The sequence below is a fragment of the Bombina bombina genome, chromosome 5 (genome assembly GCF_027579735.1).
Source record: "Bombina bombina isolate aBomBom1 chromosome 5, aBomBom1.pri, whole genome shotgun sequence".
Lineage (NCBI taxonomy): Eukaryota > Metazoa > Chordata > Amphibia > Anura > Bombinatoridae > Bombina > Bombina bombina.
The window spans coordinates 644,127,891-644,150,029 of NC_069503.1; positions in this window are offsets into that span (position 1 = coordinate 644,127,891).

A 22,139-nucleotide genomic window follows, 5' to 3' on the forward strand; every position below is an offset into this window, starting at 1 on the left:
AATCTGTGATAAACTCGACCTCATCCAATTTAAAAACATGTTGTTTAAAAAATCTCAAACCCCTAGGCACTACATCATGTAAAATGTAATTGTCTAACAGCAGAAGGTCTTGCCATTCTTTTGTATCTTTTAGCAATAGGTCTTCCAAACCATTAAACAGATCTTTTGGATTAGAATCCTTAATTGTAGAACAATCCTCTTCTAATAAGAGATTGGTGGATCTTTCTCTGCCTGATCTGGACATAAAATCCCCAAATCTTTTTTCCATAGCCATTACCGGAATATAAAATATAATAAATAAAATACAAAAATGTAAAAATACAAAATAATGGCATTGCTAAATGCACAAAAGCACCAGTTTTATATGCCTGTGTATTACCCTTTAAATCTAATTTACCAGAAGAAGAGGGGACATGCAAAATATAAAAATATAAAAATATATAAAAAAGTAGTTAAATAAGCAGCAAATATTAATAAATCCTGTGTTTAAGTGAACTGAACTTTAAACAAATTTTTCATTGGCAAGTTTTTTCATTGGCAAATTTTTTCATTAAACAAATTTTCCACAGACAAAACCGTTGCTAAAATAACAGCAATCTAAGAGCTTTGTAAATTGTGTTTAAGCAACAGCAGATAATATTCAGAGTAATGCAGCAACAATGGGAACATAAAATATCTTTACTATACCGTAATGTACAAAGTTAAAACAAATTGGAGGGGTTGCAATATACAAAAAGAGATTCTTAAACTAGAAGCAAAATGGATTTTTGAATTAAAAACCTTTACACAATATGGCCTGAATTTAGATTTTGATTTAGGGTGTTTTTTGTAATGGTGTGTTGAGAATAGTTTTAGGTAGTTCCTTTACACTTAAATAATGATCGGTATTTTAGACATTAGTTTTAAGCTTATATTTCTCCTGCTAATTTTAATTATTTTAAATATAGAGTATTTATTATTATATTTGAAATATAGAATCTCCTAGTAAGGTTGTCTTTAAGTTTATGATAGGTAGCAGAATGGTAGCTATCACTGCTTCAAGCATTAAAGGTCCTGGGTTTGATTCTAACAAAACCCACAGATGTTTTAATTATCATAATTTTACATAAATATAAAAATATTTATTCTAAATTTATTATTATTTTTTAAATCTCATCTCGTTTTTAGGAAATTGTTTGGTATAAAATGTAGAGGTAGATGAGTTTTAAAGTTTTAAAACTTTGAATAAGATTCAAAATATATTGATCAAAAAATATTGTTTGTAAAATACCCCAAAAGCTTAGCATCTTTTAGTTAAGGGAAGTATGGTGTAGTGGTTAGGGTTATCGTTCTGGGAACTGAAAGTCGTGTATTTGATTCCTGCTGTGTCCCCCAAATATTTTTAATAAAATCGTTTAGCTTGGACAATAAAATAATATTTTTTTTTTATCTATAAATATCCTCAAGGCTTCAACTTATTTATGTAAGTGACGATAGTTTAGTGGTTTTGTCTATTGTTCTGGGAACTGAAGGTCGTGGGTTTGATCCCTGTTAAGTCTTTTTTAAAAACTATTTTTTTTTAAAAAACTATTTTTTTTTTAAAAAAAAACAACTATTTTTTAAGTAATTTTTAATAATAAGTTTGCCAATTTGAAGGTGCCAGATTTTATTACAACTATGTAACATATTTATTGTTATGTTTTTTTCTTTTTTTAAGGATAAAATCCATCAATTTTCTATATAAGAATTTTTTATATATAAATTATTTAGGATTAGTGTAACCACCATATCTGTCTTCTTTAGTTTTGTAATATAATTTTTGTTTTGCAATATAATTTGGTTAGCATTATTTGAAAAGTCCACATATATGATGTTTTAAATCCAAATAGGTACTATAATATGCGCTTTGTTTTAAGAAACACGTGAAAGATAATTAATTAGATCAGGTGTCAGATTTGTGTTTAAAAGGAAGCAACCTGACAGTTAAAATTAGAGTTTGAGAAAGAAACTTTGGTTTTGAAACGCGTTGCTCCTTTACCTGCTCCAGCACGGGAGCTTTTGATATCCTTATATTCAGGCTAAATAACCCTTTAATGGTGAGAATTGCAGTACTGACCTCTAAAGTAGGTCTTGGAAGTTTAGTTTTGCCAGATCAATTCTAAACCCGTAAAAGAATACTGCATTGTGTCACCGGGTTTCCAGCCGAATCCTGTACATTTATACAGCCTAGCACCCCTGCCCAAAAACTTAACCTGTATTCTCTGTGGGTGGTCCACGGCACGATTGGTGCTTTGCATATTAGAAGCCAGCTCCTGTTTTCTGATATGTGAGTACAGATATACATTTGTTATTTGCATCTTGATAACACACTAAGAGGACTCTCTGTCCGTAGGAGCACAGCGTCATCTACAATTACCATTTGGACGGCTCCTCTTAACTTTATGCACCTCCGCACAGACATCTGTGGATTAACATACAAACAAGCGGAAGCAGACTGCCACATTGAATACGGCTCTGATACGAACATTCTAGCTCAACGGGTGTATTACAAAGCTGCTTACTATAGGGACAAATAAGAACTTTTATATTCTATATCATATTTGTTTTTAACAATTGTTTTTTGTATATTGTGTATTTATTTTGTGTAATAATTTTGTAATAAGTCAACCTATATATAATACAATTGTTTGTGTAATTAAAACTTTTACATTTCAGTAATGATGTATATTTCATTATTATTTTTATAAAATCTGTCTTTGAAACTGGCATCTTCCCTTTTTTGGCAATTATTATTTATTTTTGGCAATATTATTTATTATTTTTATGTTCTTTTCTCTTTTTTTGTGAATAATCCTGTGTCCACTTTTGTGGTTAATACTCTGCGCTTGTGAGATATAGGTTTTTTCTAGCATTTGATATTTTGAATTTAGAGTTAAAATAATTTATACTGGTTTCATTTGTTTATAATCTTTAGCTCTGGTTTGAGCGCTCCCTAGTATTTTTAAAAGACACCAGCCAGCCAACCCAAGAGGGGGCTGGTGGAAGAAAACTTCCAAAAAATTAAATACTGGCACCAACGTGGTGATCAACCTCAGCAGTAGAACACTTGATGAAGAAGAAATCAATGTATTAGGCAAGGGACTGAATTTCGTCCCCACACCTAAAGTGGATACGTTCGACTACTTGGTTGACCTACACAGGTTACAAAGAACTCTGAAATTAAAAGATTTTTTCAAGAATTCAATTCAAGACAACCTGAAGCTGGTTTTGTCCAAAAAATCCCACTTTGAACCCAAACTTACATACCCAACTATAAAAACTTTCACCAGGACCTGCACTAGAGAAATAGAACAGACATGCAGCTCCCTTAAAGTCCCTAGGACTAATTTGAATAAGGAGCAATGGGATGCATTACGTAGACTGCAAAGTGATGATACAATTGTAATTCGACCAGCTGATAAGGGCAGTGCAATTATAGTTTTGGACTATTCCTACTATCGGGAGGAGTTACTTAAACAACTTGAAGATGTAACCACGTACAAGAAACTCACACACAATCCCATGTCAGTATTTAAAAAGAAATTAGATAATAGCTTGTCTTTTGCACTAAACAGTGGATACATTGATCAACATATCTACAATTTTTTGATCAATGAACATCCTGTATACCCGATTGTATACACTATTCCTAAGATACAAAAAGATCAGGCTAAACCACCTGGAAGACCCATAGTGTCTGTGGAGGGGTCACTGTTCCAGAATTTATCTAGGTATATTGATTTCTACCTGCAAGATTTGGTGAAAGTCACGGAGGCATTTCTATTGGATTCTATAGAACTAATACAACTTCTACAAGATCGTATTTTTCCTACAGAATGCAATATTGTTACTTTAGATGTTAATAGCCTTTATACCGTGATCCCACACAAGTTAGGTATTGAGGCGGCTAGACAAGCCCTACTATCTAGCATGTCTTATGATGGTCCCCCGATTGAGGTATTACTTGATTGGCTCTCACTATGTCTTCAGCACAACTATTTTAGATTTGAGGACACCTATTATCTCCAACTTGTTGGCACGGCCATGGGATCAAGTCTGGCCCCTTCATACGCCAACCTGTTCATGGCGTGGTTCGAGAGCTTACATATCTTCAATGATAAAGATCTGAATGTACTCTTGTATCGTAGATACATTGACGATTTGCTGGTGATATGGGGTGGTACACAATCTGAACTCACAATGTGGATCCACAGACTGAATACAGCAGAAGAGTCTATAGTCCTCAAAAGTGAGAATGATCCCTCTAAGATTCCTTTTCTCGATTTGTGCATTTATAAAAGCGAAGTGGAAGGTGCGTGCCTTTTGAGAACCACACTCTATTCCAACGCACTGCTACAAAGTAGTAGCTATCATCCCATGCAACTCAAGAGGAGTATTATTAAGTCCCAGTTCCTGAGAGTCATTTGCAACAACTCAGAACAAGAACAGAGAGACATACTACTGGATACGATGAAGAACAAGTTTTTGGAACGAGGATACAGTTTAAAGAGGATTTTTCTTCTCTATGTGACATGGTGCCTGATATTGCTTATGTTGTGCATCAGTGTTTAGTTTACAGCAGCTGAACACGTGCTGTGTACTTCCCTGGTGGGTGGCGCTCATGTGGGCCATCCATTGACATCCCCGGAGTGGGATCCAAGCAGGATTTGACGGTATTGGTTTTCATGAGGCATGGTGCCCTAACCTGCACCATGACATGGTTCTGCTGGAGTGATTCTTTCACACATAGCTGAGTGATTTGTTGCTGAGTTTATGTTAGATTGGCTACTGTTCTTGGGGTGTGACTCATTGGAGTAGGCGTATCCTGCCATTACACTTGACATAGTTTAATTTTAACTCTTACTGCCTTAACTCTTACTGCCGTTCGTTTGAAATGTTTATGATTTAATACTATCCTAAGTTTCATTCTCATTTAACCATCTATATAGTGAAGTGTATAAGATATTAGCGTGGATTCTATGGGTATGTGCTTTGAAGTCCTGACTAGCACTATGAGACTTCTGTGCTAGCTGGCCGCTGTAGTATAATGACTTGTTGCTTAGTGCTCAAATACGTTTATCTCATGGTTGTGATTAATACTCTTTATGAGCAGTACTAAGATTGATGGCTAGATGGTTTATCGGCCTAGTGAATTAGATGTCTTGAGGTGATTCAAATTCTCCGTCTCGCTGTCACAGCTTGATTAGCTGCAGGTGTCTGCACTCTGGGATTGCCCATTGGTTGCATTAGTGGCTACGTTGCTTCCTGTATTTAAGCGCTTACAGGTCTCTGATTGTACACACATCTGTTTTCTTTTTGGGAGTTCCGCTGCACAGCTGTTTGCAGGTATGTAGTATTCTCTGTGACTCTTGCGATTAACTTTTGGGAGTCTGTGTCTCTGTTGGTGTTTTTATCAGCATGACAGGTGGTCCATTATTGTGCAATGGCGTGGTACTATTGTCTTTAGTTCGAATAGGTCTGGTAGTGTGAATATGTAGCGGGGTACATGTAACCAACTGATGTACAAAGTAACCTTCAGTGAGGGTTGTAGCAATTAGATTGATTATGCCGGGACGTCTCTTTGTAACTGTTATTTGGTACTGTTGAGCGATTGGTTCGCTCCGTTCTATTGCTTCCGATAATGGTTTCATTGTGGGGACCGGGGTTTTTTACTGTGATCATTCACAGCTTGTTTTTCAAAATAATTTTTTCAAATATGGCTTTGCCAGAAATCCGGTTTCAGGTGATATTTGCCCTGGGGCTCTCACGGGCCTGTGAAATGTTATTTTGCTTTTCTGTTAGATGTAACGCTACTTATATGTACGTTTGTTATAGGTCTTTTTCAGTGTATTTTTGAGCCTGACATTTAGAAGGTTCAGTGGAGGCAGCATACAATGTTATTTTGTTTTGTTTTTATTCACTTATGCTGGTCTCTAACTGTGTAAGCTGGGTATGCGGTCTTTGGTAACTATTAATGTATTCCTACGAAGTTGCAATTAATATGGCTCGCTCAAGTTTTACCGGGCAGTTTAACCGTTGCTGGCTGAGCACCTCTCATTTGTCTCTACTCCTTTTATATAGGTCTGATCAGCTGTAATATCTTATGCTTATTGGATGGACAGTGGTAATTACTAGCAGGTTGCATGTATATAATTTATTTGATTATATTACGCTTTATCCATATAGCTGTTTGCTTCTATGTTCTTAGTGTTTCTGATTTCCATTTTGTATATCACTCTCTGGGTTGCCATATTCCAGATATGCTTTTCAGTATAGATTGAGAGGTTCCTGTTTGTTATCAGCGTCCTTTGATATTTCTATATTTTTAGAATTTATTTATTGAGCTTTGGTCCCTGATACGATTGTTGGCTTAGTGTCTGCCATGATAGGCATGCGTTTGATACCGTGATTGGTGTTGCATATATGATTTTACTTGCTGGCATCTATGTTCTAGTCATCTTGGTGGCATAAAGAATTCTACTGATATTGTTTATAAATTATTAATATATAGGTTGGTGATGGGTGGTTTTGTTGTTTGTCCTTACGTAAATGTCCATCATATTAGTTTTGATTTATTTGTTTGTTTTCAGATTTAATATGTCCTGATGAAGGCCTGAATGAGGGCCGAAACGTTGACCATTCTTTATTGATACAACGAATCCTGAGAGTGCCCTTCTATATACGGATCTATATATATATATATATATATATATATTATTTTTTTCGGAAAATCAATTTGAAAATGTATATTTTTATATGATCTCTGCACATATTGAAATAAATATAGGTACCATTGGCAGGTTTTAAACATTTACAGAAATTGGAAGAAATGTTATTATTTTAAAGGTACAGTATAACATTATTTAAAGGATCTTTAAATACAGTATAATTGTATAACTAACAAATGCATGATACAAATAAAGTGCAAAAGCTCTTACTCTGAAGTCCAAATAAGTAGTAGCAGCTATCAGCCTAGTAACTTTTGCAGATGCTTAGTAGAAACTGGAAGTAAATTGAAAAGTATCTTAAAACTGCATTTTCTACCTCATTCATGAAATATTAATTTTAACTAGTGTCCCTTTAAAAACAATGCAGTTCCTTGTTTCATCTGTGTCTTTCAATATTTCACTGTAGCCACCATTTAGCTTAAAATGAATGTAAATTTTGATGCTAAAGTGCCCGGTTTTTAAAAATTTGATTAAAAACAGGGGCACTTTAATTTATCAAAATTTACATTTCACTCCTGTTGTGAAAAATACTTACCTTTTAAACTTGACAGCCGCTCCAGCTTCCTCCACCTGTCACAAAGCCTCTTCCTGGTTCTAAAATGAGGAATCCGGCTTCCTCCAATCATGGCGTTGAATCAGATACTGATTCCCCCGGGGTGAAGCCGTGATTGGAGGATGACCTCTCCATCATTTCTGACGTCAGAAATGGCTTGCAATGACCGGAGGAAGCTGGAGCTGCTGTCAAGTTTAAAAGGTACGTTTTGTTTCACAACAGGAGTGAAATGTAAATTTTGATGAATTAAAGTGCCCCCCTGTTTTTAATCAAATTTTTAAAAACCGGGCACTTTAGCATCAAAATGTACATTCACTTTAAGCCATTTTTTTGAAAGCTGATGTCAGCAGTAGTTATGGCCAATGAGAAGAAGGCATGTGCTCCAATTTACTGTAACTTCCAAGCCTTGTCTATGTGCCTAAGGTTTGGGAATGTATTACAGAGTTCCTTCACCTACTAAAAACTCTTTAAAAAAAAACACAATTGTATCTAATCGTAACGTTGTTTAAAATCACATGCTCTATATGAATTTTTAAAGAAAAAAATTGGGTTTCATGTTCCTTTAAGAATATTAATTCTCCACTTCATTGGAAGGGTCTACTATTCTAAAGCTATTATAAAACCTGTATAAAGAGGGGGGCGGAGCCAACAGCTGAAGTAGCAGGACGTGTTTACACAGAGCTCCCGCTGCTGAATTAAATAACCTATCATTATGAGCAAGTAGAGGACTTTTGTACAATTTTGTTTCTCACTAACTGACCCCCAGAACTCCGGGCAATCATTTTGGGTCGCTGAATTAGAGCATTGGTCACTACACTGACACAAAGATTGCTGGGCCTGGTATGACTGTAGTATGGAACAGCCGCCATCTTAGAGAGCGCACCGCAACTTTCCTAGAGAATCTCTTATCATACATTAGCCCAGATCTAATATGGAAAGACAGATCATTTCCTCTCTACAGGGCTTATCAAGCTCATTAGATGCTCACCACCACGCACTCGCTGAGGAGCTGAGGGCAGCCATGAACCTGAAGCAGGCCATGCCGAAAACATGTGAGCCCGGAAGAAAATTTGAGCACTGCGCGTCAAACACATTGCTAAGAGGAGTAGATAGGCTCCAAGATCTACGAGTGGTACACGCAGCTACTAAACAAGCCCTTGAGTCACCTGAGCTGAACCCGATGGATTACTGTGAGGGACTGGGCTACATTACATCAGAGACTGTATGGTCGGGAGCGCTGCCTCTTCAGAGACGGATGATGCAGATAAGAGTTATGGTGGCAGAGTTTCATCCTGGTATGTCTGAATGGCAGTTTGGGCAGCTTAGCAACACAGATTCTAAACAGCAAGAGGGGCGCTCTGCAGACCAGGCATCATGTACAAGCTTTCTGAAAGCGGGTGTAGGCTAGAGATTTAACACTCTATCCTCCATGTAGGAACAATGTTCTTATGTTAGCGTCGCCTGCAAGACTTTCTGACACCTAGACTATACTTTCATCGGCCTGGATTGCTGCTGTTATATGCAACCCCATGCTACATATCATGCTACATGTATTGTTGAGTTAGCCCATAGCATGTGAGTGACTTTTATCCCTTTCATACTGCAGGACCCTACAATGACTTTTTCTCTCTATGTGTCATATTAGAGACTGAGCACAGCTTGGTGTTTATAGCTTTTTATAGATTCCACTGTTAGCATAAATGTTAAGGTTGAGAAGTGTTTTTTGATGCTGTTTGTTCTCTTTTATGCTCTACTTAATTACTTTGAGTTAGAAAATGCGGGATTAAATGTTTGACACCTATAGTTCAGGTTTAGTACTGTGGATCATAGAATCCCTATGTGTTGATGTGGTTCTATGTGTTATCTGTTCAACATCCCTAATTTGTGCTTTAGTTTGTACATTGAGTCTGAAAGAAGCATATCTATTCATTTGCATAACTAATAGTGGCTAGTTGGGTATATTTCACTGTACCTGTTTACTATGTCCATAAGTTATATGACTAAAATATCTATATCCAATGTCACTAGTGAGAAACCCTGATATTAATTCTGCACCGTCTAAAGATGAGCTTCCAATCCCTCCCCCTCTACCAAGGTGAACTCCTGATGGGCTATATTCAACCTATATTATATACAGTAATGGCTGCTTAACTACACTTAGTGTTACTGATACTCACTTAACTGTACATATGTTCAGGTAGTTTAACTTATATTTGGAGACACTAACAGTAATGATATTGTGGCATCCCTGTATGTAATTATCCTTATGGTTATATTTATCTCTAGGGTTTGTCTCTTTACTAACTCAATATAGACACCCTTGGGTATAGGGCCCGTACCTAGGGGGTAACATTAATCTTGTGAACATCTCATGTTTATGATGTGTCTATACTATAATATCATATGCACTATACACTATTGATATAATACATAGCTTTTAAATTAGGTTTGGATTGGCCACCGTTATGCAGCTTGCAGTGACTCTTGGGTTGTGTTTTTCTTATTTTATTTTTTTTTGCTTAAAGGGTTCTGATTTAACTTGCTCATCTCCCTCCCCCCCCCCCCTCTCCTTTTACTTTAAACCAAAGAGATGTCTATCTGATGTTACTTATAGTCTTTTAAGGTGTAAAATTTATCATGTTTATACATTTACTATAGGGAGGGGGTGACTCTATATTCCTATTCACCCTTTTGGTGAATATTCTGAATATTTTACTGCGGTATTAATCCGCTACTTTTCATATACTTTATATCTAATCCATTACAATGGATATTATATTTTCTATTGTGTTTTCCCTTTTATCTCTAGAGGAGTACCTCTCTTATTGTTGGGTATTGTTCAAAGTATGTCTGTTTAAAGTATCACACTACTGGACAGAATATTTTAACAAAGAGGTACTGCAGACAATGCAACAAGTTAAAATAAAAGTCTAAGGTATCAAATTAGATTAACATACTTGCAGTAAGAATGGTTGTTATACTTTTCTTCTAATATGCTTTCTTATATAAGTGTAACTAACCAATTATTGGATAATTCACTGTGATTTTGCCCTTCTGGTTCGCTGTGCGATCTCAGAAGTTGCTCATGTATCTCTTATATCTCAGTATGTATGGATAACTATCTCTATGCAGCAATGGTTTTGTTGATGACATAGCAAGAATGTTGTATTACTAAATACCTTAAATAAAAAAACTTTGATTTAAAAAAAAAAAAAAAAAAAAACCTGTATAAAGTAACAATAATCATGTGTATCTTAACTTTTAAGAACTTTGAGAATGAAGATTTATTTGCTCAATATTAAAGGGACAGTCTACTCCAGAATGTTATTGTTTACAAAGATAGATAATCCCTTTATTGTTACCCATTCCCCAGTTTTGCATAACCAACACAGTTATATTAATATACTTTTTACCTCTGTGATTATCTTGTATCTAAGCCCCTGCAGACTGCCCCATTTTTTCAGTTCTTTTGAAAGACTTGCATTTTAGCCAGTCAGTGCCCTCTCATAAGTAACTCCATGGGCGTGAGCACGATGTAATCTATATCGCCCACATGAACTAATGCCCTCTAGCTGTACAAAAACTGTCAAATGCATCAGATAAGAGGCATTCTTCAAGGGCTTAGAAATTAGCCTATGAGCCTACCTAGGTTTTGCTTTCCACTAAGAATACCAAGAGAACAAGGCAAATTTGATGATAAAAGTAAAAGTAAATTGGAAAGTTGTTTAAAATTACATGCCCTGATGACATGCCCCGTCCCTGGGGACTTCCGGAGGAGGAGCTCAGGTGTATGGTCTTGCAAGACACCTGCTCTGATTTACCTTCCTTCAAGCCTGATGGCGGGAAACCTGCGCCTAAACCCTTAGACCCTGGGCGGCTTGCATGGCTCAAACCACCGCTACCGGAATCCACATTAGTGCCACTCCAAAGCACTAAATTGTATTCAGTAGTATCCCCAAGGACCTACACAGCTTTTGTAAAACCTTCCATTCTGACATTTAAGCAATAAAAATCATTAATAGCCTGCTATAATACATAGCGAAGAAACACAGAAGGGAGGATCCTTGCCTAAACTAGCATTACTCTGAACTCTGTTTTCCCGCTGCTGTTATTTGTGAACGGCTCACTAGCTCAGAGGGCAGAAATCTACCTGAACTCTGGACAGAGAAATTGTGACATGATCCAAACAACCTAGACCCGAAGTGACTACTGTCATCCTGGCCTCAACTCCACCTGGCCTCTTAAAACACCGGAGGCGAACATATTATCCTGACCCGGTTCTGGCATACGGCGCTCCAACCCTGCTGACCCCCGCATTTCCTACCTGGTTTGGAACGGGAGATCCTCGACCCATCGGATATCGCTGGCTTGGACGCTGGTCGCCGAGCGCCTGGATCCACGGCGCCTTTGGTGGCGGAGGTGAGCGGAGACGCAGTGAAATCTTGGGCACTGTTTCCTATTGGTCTGGATCTTCCCTCCCACCGGTGCTGCGCGAGGGGCCTGGATTACGTCCTTTCGCTGTGCCGCTCACCTAGGACTCCAGCACTTGCAATTTCTCGGCGTCTGTGCTGATTTTTCCCCCTCTGCTGGGGGACTCATTTCAGGACTTCTCCTCTCCTTGCTTGCCCGAGGCTTCCCCTCCCACCGGTGCTGCGTGTAGGGGGAGCCCGGTCCTCCGGAGAGGATACCTGGGACGCCGTGTGCCTCTTGTCGGGAACCGGTAAAGTATGCAATAACTAAAGTGACTTATGCATCTATCCCTTCAGCATTCTTTTCTTAAAAAATAACATTACCAGCCTCCATATATGTTTATTACAACATCTACGCCTGTTTGCTGTAATCTGACAGTTACCAGAACCTTCACCTGAATTTTTTTGTTTTTTTTCTTTTTCCTATTTTTCATCAACAAAAAGCTCACATCAAGAGTGTTACCTAAAGATGGACTCTTTACATAACCCATGATAAAACCGTGGGCTAAAAGTAACTGAACTGATTCATGCTGTATCACATGCTTAATTTTTTTTCACTTATATAGTGGACTTTAACAAAACGATCAAAGAGTCCCTAGAATATGTTTATACGGGCATATGGTGGAAGGTCTTTACTATTTTGGGGGCTTAGAAATGATTATGTAGAATTATTTTACCTACCCACACTTACAAAGTAAGATATGAGTGCCTCTTTCTGTATATAGAAATATTTATGACAGGTGTGAATGTACAAATTTTTATGTGAAATAATGCACAGACTGCAAAACTTATTGAGCAGCCAGATATTGATAAAATTTCTCTATTCCTTTATTTACGATTAGATCAATACCCTTGCTTATAAGTGCCGGTAAAACAGCTAACATGATCCTACCCTAAACTTTTGCTTGTAACCTCCAATGAAAGCGGGGGGACCTTAACTATAAAATATAGTACGATTAAGATCTGAAAGCACTATCTTATAGAACACACTGACAATAACTTGATAATTTCTTTGCAGATATCTCTCCCCCAACCAAGATATCAGAGATATGTATAAAATATACTAAATGTAATAGTGCTACTTCAGTGGTACAAGGTAAACAAAACCTGAACAATATAACCACAATTTCACTCAGGTATAGCTTTGATACTTAAACTTGTGTGAATACTGTAATAGCTTCTATTTCATTGGTCTCTAAGAAGGATTGTAACAGTGACTCTCTATATAATTACTATAGTAATATCGTACAGAAATATAAAAAGCTGCTTAAATAATATAGCAACATTAACCCCCTATTATTATACAGAGACACAAATATTGATATACCTTTATTTTTCTATTTTCAATAGACTAATCTCTACCAGGGGAAAGAAGGAAATAGAAAAAAAAAGAATCCTGCTCCGATATTGAACTTAATAATATAGTAAAATTAGCTAAGATTGTTTTTATCAAACATTATCAAACATAAGCTAACTCAACAAGGACTAAATTATTTTTGAATTAATAGTAATAACTTTCATAACCATATCTCAAGAAGGGAAGAGCGCAGAGATCTAAAACTAAATATGATCATCTCAACCAAAGAATAAAAATATATAGTCCCCCTCGTATATAAAAAAATCCTTTTCTAGGGCATCAGAAAGGTTGCATTATAAAATCCGCTTCACTAGCTCATAGATTACAATTAGAAATATTTCTGCTCTCTAGAGTCTGTAAGTGAAAACTCCTGAGGGTTTTTTTTTTTGTTTTTTTTTTCTGTGTGTGTTTTACCCCTGTTAGTTCAACAGGGGAAGCAGAACCAGGCTGCCTTGATCTAACTCTGCCACTGCTTGGTTGGAAAATTCGCAACCAATCACTTAAATAACTCACATCCTTTATAGGTCACCACTTAAGTTTTTTTTTTTTTTTTTTTTTTTTTTGCGCACACACTACCACTGTTGGCACCTACACAACTCAATAATATAAACTCACCTCTGTTTAAATCCACTTTCCCTTCAACCTTCCCCCATAAAAAATTTTCTTCCTTCTTTTCACTTTAACACCTAATCAAATACACCCCCTATATTGTCACATTGCACTCTTTCACATCAACACAATCACAACCTATAATTGACACTCGGGTCCATAACTCACAAGCTCACAATCACCCAGTCACACATTTTTATTTTATTTTTTATTTTTTTCTCCTTCTTCACCTCTTCTATGGAAAGATTCTTAAACACTTCCCCTAGAATTATTTCTCCAAGCATGGCAGGCAGACACAAGGACAGAAAAACTAAAGGAGCTACAGAAAATGTAACAGATACTACCACAATTATTACCAATCCTGCTACAGAGACCCTAAATATTCAAAGCTTGGTCTCTAATATATCAGAAGCACTAACGCCTAAATTTGAAACATTAAGATCAGAGATAAAGCAGGATATAGCACAGCTCTCCCAGGAAATCAGACAGTTCTCGGGCAGACTACAGGAGGCAGAACAGAGAGTTTCGGACCTAGAGGACCTTACCACAACACACAGTTCCAGTATAGAGGAAACTAATTCCAAAATTCAAAAACTAACATTAAAAGTCGAGGATCTAGAAAACAGATCTCGTAGGAACAACATAAGGATTATAGGAATACCTGAGGTCAAAAAATATGAGGATCTTTCTCTGTTTGTTACTCAGACTCTAGGGCAACTCCTAGAAATGCCTACCTCTCATATAATAATAGAACGGGCCCACAGAATTGGCCCACCTCCGAGTGATAACAATACAAATAGGCCCAGGCCAGCAATTGTACGTTTCTTAAACTACCTCGATAAAATTAATATAATTCAACAATTCAAAAAGAAACAACCAATTAGCTTAGATGGTGCCAAAATTCTCTTATTTCAAGACTTCTCAGCTGAGACAGCCTCAAGGAGGCGAGAATTGGCACCAATATGCACAAAACTTATACAGAGAGGATATAAAGCAATACTATTATACCCACACAAACTCAGAATAACTGTCCGAGATAAAGTATATTTCTTTGAAAATGCTCGTGAAGCCGAGACTTTCTTTTCTAAAATAGAATCCACAGCACAAACAGAGTGTGGATAGACAGTAATAAATAGACAGCAATTAGACTAATAGGTCTTAGAATGAACATGGGTTCCTTCAAAATAGAGCAGCCCTCAGAAGGGGTCTACTATTGGATTAAGAACTTAGTAGAGGAGAATTCTCTGCTGAGTATTGAATTGAGATACTATGGGGTTCTAAATGAGTATTTAGAACTCCAATGTTCCCTCCCCTTCCCCTTTTTTTTTTTTTTTTTTTTTTTTTTTTTTTTTTTGTTTATTTTCCTTCCCCCCTCCTCCCTCGCCCCCACTCCTACCCCTGTCACAACTGCCTTATTAATGTTAACTGATGACTCAAAAATTAAATAGAGTTAAATTTATATCCTGGAATATAGGTGGTATTTCGACTCCCATTAAAAGAAAAGCCATTGTCTCTCACTTAAGAAAAATGCAGGCAGATCTTGCCTTCCTGCAAGAAACACATTTAAATATAGACGAAATTAAAAAATTGAAAGGCTCTTGGGTAAAAGAGGTTGTTGCCTCTCCCAGTTTTGGGAGAAAAAGAGGGGTAGCCATATTAATTGGAAAAAGATTAAATTATGAACTAATTCACTCTGAAAGGGACCCTGAGGGGAGGTTTGTGTTGGTAAAAATTAAAATTCAAGACCAACTGTTTACTCTCTGTAATATATATGCACCCAATACGCTTGAGTACCAGTTTTGGGATATGCTACAATCCAAAATATCAATTTACTCAGAAGGCTATATGGTATTGGGAGGGGATTTTAATATGGCGCCGCAATCTCCGCTAGATAGATTCCGACAGACTAATAAACAATTAAAACAAAAAAGAGACAACCTTGAAACAAAAATATTTAAAACTCTAACTCAGAATTTAGCCATAAAAGACATCTGGAGGATCCAAAATCCTGATGTAAGAGAATATACTTGCCTCTCTAAGGCTCATAAAACCCTATCTCGAATAGATCTTTTTCTTATCGATGATAGATTATGTACAATGAAAACTATTGCAGGAATAACTCCTATAACTCTGTCGGATCACTCCCCTATCTTCTTAGAAATACAGCTAAACCGATCTATAGATCTTCCCCCAAGATTTAGATTCCCATATTATTTGGCCAATGATTCCAAATTTAAGAACCACTTGATCAATAAATTCAAGGAATATCTTCATTTTAACTCTGAGTATGCTGACCGCCCAGAAATCTTCTGGGGAGCGGCTAAAGCAGTCCTCAGAGGAGAAATAACGGCTTATGCTGCCATGATATCTAAAAAATTGAAAAAGAGAGAAAAAGAGGTCACAAACTCTGTTATTAATGCATATAATCGTTACCTGCTCCAAAATACGCCTTTCCACTGGGCTAAATATATAAAAGCTAAAAGCGAAAGAGATGCTATGGCATTATTAGTGGAAACACAGAGAGAATTGAAATTCCAGGCCAAACTCTACAGGTTCGGCAATAAATCAGGCAAAATGTTAGCAAAGCTAGTCAAGGGAGATAATAGGCCCCCTGTGATTGGAGGACTTCTTCACCGAGAAAAGCTATTGACAAAAACAGAAGACATTTTAGAGGCTTTTACAGAGTACTATAGAGATCTGTACTCTGCGGAAACTTCAGATAAATCTCAGTCTGAGCATTTTTGGGATCAGGTGAATTGTCCTTCAATCACAGCAGAAATGAACTCTATGTTGAATAACCCGATATCAAATGAGGAAGTTAGTAAAACGATTCTTGAATCAGCAATGAATAAAGCAGCAGGTCCCGACGGCCTTCCCAATGAGGTGTATAAGATCTTAACCCCAGAGATAGTTCCATATTTATGTAAAACATACAACAAATTCTTTATTGATGGCAATGTTATACCAGCTAGTTTTTCAGCCTCTTTCACAACTTTGATTCTGAAGGGAGGCAAGGATCCCAACCACAAGGAATCTTATCGACCGATAGCCCTCTTGAATTCGGACTATAAAATACTTACCTCAATCTTGGCACGTAGGCTCCAAGACGGCCTTACATATATTATTCACAAAGATCAAGCAGGATTCATTCATGGCCGCAACTCCACCTCTAAGATCAGGGAGGTCCTTTTGACGATAGAATTCTTTCAAACTAGAGAGAGAGGGACAGAGAGTAGGGAGGATCTTGCAATAGTCGCCATTGACGCGGCTAAGGCATTTGATTCAGTTTATTTTAGCCATTTGTTTGCCACCTTAGCTAAATTTGGATTTAAAGATAATTTTGCTAATTTTATTCATAATCTACACGCAAGCCCATCTACTAGGCTAATAGTAAACAATTCATTATCCTCAGACATTATAATCCAAAGGGGAACACGACAGGGGTGTCCTCTGTCCCCTCTCCTCTTCGATATTGCTATAGAGCCCCTTGCAATAAAGATCCGACAGAGTATTGAGGGCATTAATCTGGGTGGACATGTAATGAAGGCTGCACTCTATGCAGATGATATACTTCTTTATATCTCAAATACAAAGTCGAATATACCCAATTTGCTTAGCATCATTCAACAATTTGGCTCCTTCTCTGGGTATACGATCAATACCTCCAAATCAGAATTATTTTGGTTAAATAAAAATAGTGATTCAATTCAAGATAGTCCGTTTAAAGAGGTCTCGGAATCATTTAAATATTTCGGTATCATTATACCAGTAAGATTCACTGAGTTGTACAAAGTTAATATAACACCCATAGTAACAATGATTTGCGAGAGACTGAAATCTTGGCAAAACTTACCTATTTCGTTATCTGGGAGAATAGCTTTATACAAAATGATTCTTCTCCCAAAACTTTTGTATATATTACAAAACATCCCATTAATATTATATGGAAAGGATATTAGACTGCTTAATAGGGCAGTTGGGAAATTCCTCTGGCAGGGGAAAAAGGCGAGAATTTCTTTAACCAAACTAACTTCAGCAAAGGAATACGGGGGTTTAGCTTTGCCAGATATTAGGCAATACAACATGGTTTTTCTTGCACGAACAGTGACAGATTGGATCCTCTCTAAAGATTATGTTACAAATATCTCATTGGAAGCAAATATCAGTCACCCATATCATCTTGCCGGCCTGGTACATTGTACACCTAAATTGCTACCCCCTGAAATTAAAAAGCTTAAAAGCATCTCAAATCCGATTAAAGCCTGGTGGAAAATAGGGACTGCCCTAAAATTGGATTGCAGTATATCTCAATACTTACCAATAAAAGGAAATCCTAGATTTCAGCCTGGTCTTGAGGGGGCTATATTCGATAGATGGTCCCATCTAGGGCTGGTAAAAGTTAAACAAATCTTTGAAAATGACTCAAATGTTATAAAAACATTTGAGCACTTGAAAAATGAATTTAATCTATCACATAAGGAATTTTTTGCATACCTGCAACTTAGACACTATGGATCAAAAATCACTAGGAATACAGATTGGTCATGGACCCTAGGAAAATTGGAAAAATGGCTGACATTGATGAAAGCCGGACGTATGTCAATTACTCCCTGCTATACACTCCTTAATGCCAACAAGGGCATTCCCGTGTTGGAACATATAGCAACGACATGGTCCAGTTTAATCCCCTCAGAGCCGATAGAGCCAGACAGTGTGCAGAGGTCAATAGACCGAGTGTCTCGGCCCACCCTTTCTGCTACATGGAGGGAAGCACACCTTAAAATTCTGCATAAAACATACTTTACTCCAGCCTTAGGCTACAAGATACATAATTTAGAATTCAAGGTCTGCCCAAAGTGTTCTCTTGCTGCTGCAGACCTGGTCCATATGCTATGGAACTGTCCAAAAATACGCCAGTTTTGGCACAGAGTTGAATTTTGGATAAATAAAAATTTGTTGGCTGCTCCTCTGACACTCACTCTAACACAGATTATTTTCTGTCTTCAACTGGAAGTACGGCAACAACCTCAGGAAAAATTAATTATTCTCACAATTCTAGCTGCCAGATATCTGATTCTCAAGTATTGGAAAGGCTCAAAGACTCCCTCAATCCTAGAGGTAAAAAACTGCTTGAAGAAACAATGTATGATCGAGCAAAGAGATACCAATATTGATAACGAGGGAGACATAAATTTTTTTTTCCTGAAATGGTCAGCCTTCATTAAAGGCTACCCAATTAATGAAATAGAAACGATAATCTTTCCGTTCAGGAACTCTGAACTGGTGTTGCTAAATCTTTGGTAGGAGACGGGGGTGAGGGCTGGGGGTCCTTCTTCTTTTTCCCCCTTCCCCTTTTTTTTTTTTTTTCCTCTCCTTCCTCTGCCTGGGGGTGGGGGTAAGGAGGGAAGAAGGGGTAGATAGATGGGGGAAGGGTAAGGGAAAAAAGGGAAAAACAGGAGGTGTAATATTAATAATACGAGTTAACAAACGTGGGTAATACAATTTGACAACATGAGTTATTATTTATACAATGTGGTACGTCAAGATATCTTCTTTTTTCTATGCTGTAATAGACACAAGCGAATTGTATCAAGAATGTCATTGCCATGTCTCAGATTTATTGTTTCTTTTCTTTATTTTGTACTGCTTATGTATTACTTATTATACCTACCTCAATAAAAAGTTATAAAAAAAAAAAAAAAATTACATGCCCTATCTGAGTCATGAAAGCTTAATTTTGACTAGACTGTCCATTTAAAATTAACATGACAGTATTTTATAATTTAGAACATTTTAATTTCTTGGACTTCACATTTTCTGTATACTAATCATTACTAGAATAAAGCAAAAATGACATGTAACTTTTGGCTATATTATTTTATCAACAATTCAAGCATAAAATAGTACCATTTGCCAGTACTTGTCAGGCAACTGTGGATATATGTCACATTTGTCAGTTTTGCACAATATCTTTTTTGTCATCATATGAGCAAATGGAATTAGTATGTAGAAATATTCCAAATTACTCAGCATTTAAGTTGACAGTGATTTTTTAAGAGCAAATCATACTGAAGCTTACAAGAAGAGACAACTAAGTGACCACAAAGAACATTAAAAATTTATACTTCTACAATACTCTTTCATATTTTATAGACAAATTTTCAGTTAATTTATGATGAGAATTCTCCAAAAAAAATGAATTACTAAACGAGCTTCATTTTTTATGTTAAATGTAAAATAATTGCAAACTTAAAAAGTGAATCCCAACATTATTGCTAATAAGGCTGTAAGGTTGTATTTTTATAGAGATTGTCTCATTCCAAAATAAACACATTTTGTGTGTGTGTGTCTACATATATAGAAACAATTTATCAGTTTTACAATACCGGATATGGTATTCACTTCCGGTTTTTTGATTTGCACGGCGTGCGTTCCACACACACACTTCACAGCACATTATGAGACACAGATGTGATGTGTAAGTATTGTAATTTGTTTATTGATCACAGTATATAATTCTGTATTTTGTCACTATTGTTTATTCTGAGGAAGGGGTCAAACTGAACCTCAAAACATCAAAATAAATTTAAGTTACCTTTTGGTTAACCCACAAATAAGAAGTCCTGTGAGTGCTTTCTTTGAATTTATATATATATATAACGATCAGCATAAAGTGTATGCACTCTCACTATCAGTCTTCAGGGATCCGCATGAAAGGGAGGTGATAGAATGTGTGTACACGGTGAACATCCAATCAACATGAGGGGGGTGTTTCCCGTTGACTTTACACTTTGGACTCAGTGGCTGCGATTGACTGACTGAGGGTGTGTGTCCTCTTGGTGGGGCGTGATTGGCCCATGGTTCGTACTGGGGCTAATATGTGGATTGACACGGCTTTTCGTTTGTTATGGTTTATTGGGTCTTTGTAGTTGAACAAGTATGTGGGGTTATGCAGCGATATGATTTTAAAACAGTCTACGGTGAGGATGGATGTTTAGTGCATTAGAGATTCGCATGTAAGGGAGGTGATAGAATGTGTTTACATGGTGTACATCCAATCGGTATGAGGGGGTGTTTCCCGTTCGTTTCACACTTTGTACTCAGTGGCCGTGATTGGCTGACTGAGGGTGTGTGTCCTCTTGGTAGTGCGTGATTGGCCCATGGTTCATACTGGGGCTAATATGTGGATTGTCATGGTTTTTTTCGTTTTTTTGTTCGTTACGGTTTGTTGTTTTTTTGTAGTTGAGTAAGTATGTGGGGTTATGAGTTTGTTGTATTGCAGGCCCAATAGAACTATATATTTTTTCGGATATTGTATGCACACAAATACACTGACATTTTTGCTATCCTATCAGGAACTTTGTTCCTTTCTGATGCACCTATCAGGAGCGTTGCTGCTTCTGTCTAGACACATGGAAAGCCTTGATTGGCCACTTCAGGGAGGGAGGGTTTGATACACCTTTATATGTTTGCCATTGTACACTGTTGTTTGTCAGAGGAAGGGACTGTTTTTGTGTCCCGAAACGTCACATTTATAATAAAAGAATTTATCACAGATGGCTAAAGCCCAGTGAGTGCTTTATCTCTACTGAAAATTATATATATATATATATATATATATATATATATATATATATATATATATATAAAGAAATAGAATTGGCTGCAGCACTCCAAACTTCTTTTTATCATTTTATTACAAGCAGTGGAACATAGGCGACGTTTCGGGCTTCTGCCCTTTCTCAAGCCAACACTTGGCTTGAGAAAGGGCAGAAGCCCGAAACGTTGCCTATGTTTCACTGCTTGTAATAAAATTATAAAAAGAAGTTTGACCCTGCAACATGCACAGCCCTAGGTGCGCAATAGCCCTCTTAGGTAGCTGTACCGTCCCCAGAGTCCCAGACAGTTAACCCCAGACAAGGTCCTTGTACCTAGGTAGTATGCTCTATGATCAACTTATAATATCACTACTATATCACAGGTGATTAGAATGTCATTTCATATTTTTTGATGATGCACACAGATATTTATTATATGATGTTATATTTTGTAAAATTCATGCTTTGCTTCTGTTTTGTGTATACAGATGTATATAATTTGGTGTGACTGTTCATTGGATGTGTACCACTGGCCGGGTTTTGCTTATGTTTAAATTCACAGTCACTTGCTTTAATCTGGTTGTCTGAGGAAAGGGTGTAAACCCCGAAAAGTCACAGAATTAAACTTTGCTGTGCTTAAATCCATAAAGTGCAACTTGTTGGATGAATGTTTGACTACTTCTGCACCCTGGTTCTTAGTATTCCTGCTGATGAGAGTGTGCTTATTAGTATTATATATATATATATATATATATATATATATATATATATATATATATATATATATATATACAAAAAATAGCCTGG